The 3127-nt window shown below is 42.2% G+C and overlaps 1 long non-coding RNA gene across 1 annotated transcript; it reads left to right on the top strand.

The window, feature by feature from the left end:
• Positions 1-283: 283 nt before the first annotated feature.
• On the top strand, positions 284-2460 carry LOC144542991 (uncharacterized). The gene is made up of 2 exons (XR_013507571.1): positions 284-793; positions 888-2460. It is a non-coding gene; the product is annotated as an uncharacterized LOC144542991 (long non-coding RNA).
• The last annotated feature ends 667 nt before the right edge of the window (positions 2461-3127 follow it).

The following is a 3127-nucleotide window of genomic DNA, read 5'->3' as shown; positions in this document are numbered from 1 at the left end:
GCTCTTATTTTATCTATGCAAATATGTTTCAGGCCAAAATATGAGGCAAATATTTCCAGTCTTTCAAATCCACCTGTGGGCCAAAGATAAGGCGAATTCTGGATCTGTGGGAATGTAATATGTTTATGTAATGAAGATGTGTCAAAAAACCACATCCAGCGATAGAGAGGCGGAACGTCGAGTCTGGTGTCATCATTAAAGAAACACATTTCCCCCTGAGAAATATGCAAGATGCAAGAGATTGGTGTTATAGAGAGGAATGTGACCTGGGTTTTAAAAGCGCTTCCTCTTCCTCCTCAGTCTCACCTCAGACTGACAAGACGGCATTGAGAAGCGTTTTTTCCAAGGAGATTTTCTGGTAAATTTTATTTCACTGTTAACATTTTTCGCACGTCGGACAGATAGCTTGTCCGAATAATTCCCCTAAACCGGTCCCGCGGATACGTACGGAACTACTTCTGTCATGGATTACACTCCGTACCTCGGCCGCTGCCTGCCGTTCTTCTTTGCTGCCGTCTTCTTGGACGCGGTGGGCCTCATCCTTTTCTTTGTCGGCGTCTTCGCTCCCTTCAGCTTCTGGGATTTCTTGGTCTTCTCGGGACCCCTGGTTATCTTCCTCAGCTTGGTGTTCTGGATCATCTGGTACCTGACAAACATTGAGGTGTCCATGGAGGAGTTTCTCCCCAAATGAGATGCATGGCTGGGGGGCTTCATTTGCAGCACAATGCACTTTCAGGGCATGTCCAGGCCCTGGAACTGGGACTGGAACTGAAACCAAACCTGCCAGCAACAGGTGCAGATCTTCAAATCCAACCATTACTTGCTCTAGACATTTACAGTACAGTGAAAGAATTCCCTTTAACAGAGTTCTATTCTTTTCTCCTCAGGTGGATGTCTCAGTTTCTACTTGTTTTCTCTGTACTGGATTATTCTGGGATGTTTGTACATTTGCTTCATTGCCCAAAGGGATAGAACTTGAATCTGAGAAGGCTGAAATCTTCAGAACTCTTGTTCATGATGATCTGATGCTGTGATTTTGTGTTTAATAAGATGCTGTACATTTAATTTATTCTGTCAAATCAGGAAAAAAGTGGGACTAATCTGACCCATTTTTTGTATTTTCCTTTGAAATACTGATGATTTACTATGAAATCAGGAAAAAATCACTGTACTTTATTTGCGTATTCCCACTTGATTTAGATCTTGACGATGCTGGTAATCACTTATTTATTCACTGTCTATTGATTTAGATCTAGAGGAGTTGTTTCTGATCATTCTCTGTGGTGATTTTCCTGTTGTGAAATCTGAGTATTGGTCGCTCAACCCATTCAATAGAAACCAGTCAAACTGGGTCCATTACCTACTGGGGCAGGGAGTGCTCTCATTTTACAAGCAAGGGTTTGTGTGAGGAGGAAACAGAACACAAGCTTCTCCCAACTCTGAAATATCATAATGACACAGAAGATTTAGCGTTATCCCACATTTGCAGCCCGTTTCTACACATTTGTTTATGATCTGTGCCCTCATGTCCGAATATAAACTTTGAATCAACTATGTGACACAACTGGTTTTTCTGTCGCAAGGCTAGACAGTGGACACACCCCTCTACTGTGTGGCTGATATTCAAACTTTACACCACAGTAATCCCCGGGTTTAACAATGCAGGCCACTACAATAGCCCTTAACTAACAAGTCAAATAAAGGGATAACAGGGTAAACAAACAAGAGATACAAATTGTTTCATGCAAGTAGATTCAATGTGCCTTTGATTTATTGATTTTGATGATTGTTTGCTTGAAGAAAATACATGATATGGGATTTCAACATGTAGCAAAACTTCCTCATCCAGCATAAAGATATGCACAAGCCATGTTTAGTCGAGCTCTTCCCAGCCTGCGGTGTTTTCAAGGGGTCTTGCACAAGGGGAGTCTTTGGAAATGTGTCATGACTAATTCATTACCGCCGCCACGCTGCTCAAACAAGAAGAAGGAGAAGTGCGTTTGGCTATGTTACCCGGTCGACATGTGACTCTGAGGTGTCAGGATCCCTCTGTGTTTCTCCAACGGCTTCGGTTTACACTTCACACCTAATGCGTCTTTTCCAGGACCTGTTGCCAGCCAGCCACGCACACACACGCATGCACTGGGTCAACTGAACTTGACACTGCTTCACTCAGCGCTGCGGTGACAAAGGGGGGCAGGGATTAAGTTCTGCCCCGTCCGGTCGGTTCAATGCCTGGTTGTTGTGGGTCTGCCAGAGCTTCACACTCCGGCGGCCTCTTGTGTCCCTGGACAGGACGGGGCTTCAGAGTTCAGCGGTCTGAACTTTGATGTATTGGAGCATTTGGGACTGACTATGGGATATAGTGGAGGGTAAACCCACCTAAACCCACTTTACCCACCTGACATGAATTGTTATGAGGCCGAGGGTTAGGGTTAATTAAATATCAAATATCAGTCATTCAGTGTCATCCACCTAGAGGTTCCTCCCTGACTACAGCTACAGAAAAACAGTCTGTAGTCTGTAGTGAAATTTTATCTCCTTTGCACATTCATAATTAATCGCATAACTGTTCAATTATGTTTTATGTAAATGAATTCTTCATTTAAAGGCCTAATGTGTCCCAGAGTGTGTCCCTATCACTGAACAGGTGGCTTTATGGAGCTGCTAACCCTCAAAGAATTTCATTAGTCTGAGTTTTAGTGTCCCATGATGGTCTCAATGCTGTTTCAGAGGCTTTTCCACCCTGATAAGAATACAATTCTGAGGGAAACACTGAATGGTTGTGATACTTCAAGAAAACATATTGGCGGAACACAAATTCTTATAAGGTAAATTATACATCATAGTAAGTAGAATCAGCCTGATATAAGCTATGTGAGGATCTGGTTTCTGTTATATGAGGCATAAATTAATGCTTTTCTGAAAATATAGATCATATTGGTGATGTATATATACTTCACATTGGTGTTTGTTTGCCTTATGATTATCACCAACTGGAGGTCATAGTTCATCCTCCTTTTTATTTACCACTACTTCACAAACAAGTAAAGGCAAACATGACCTTTCTTACAAGATGTGGCTGTAAGGTATAAGTCTTTCTAATTACATTTACTTGAGTAATTAT

This window comes from Centroberyx gerrardi, chromosome 20, assembly GCF_048128805.1.
Source record: "Centroberyx gerrardi isolate f3 chromosome 20, fCenGer3.hap1.cur.20231027, whole genome shotgun sequence".
Classification (NCBI taxonomy): domain Eukaryota; kingdom Metazoa; phylum Chordata; class Actinopteri; order Beryciformes; family Berycidae; genus Centroberyx; species Centroberyx gerrardi.
This window is presented reverse-complemented; position numbering and strand designations above follow the sequence as displayed.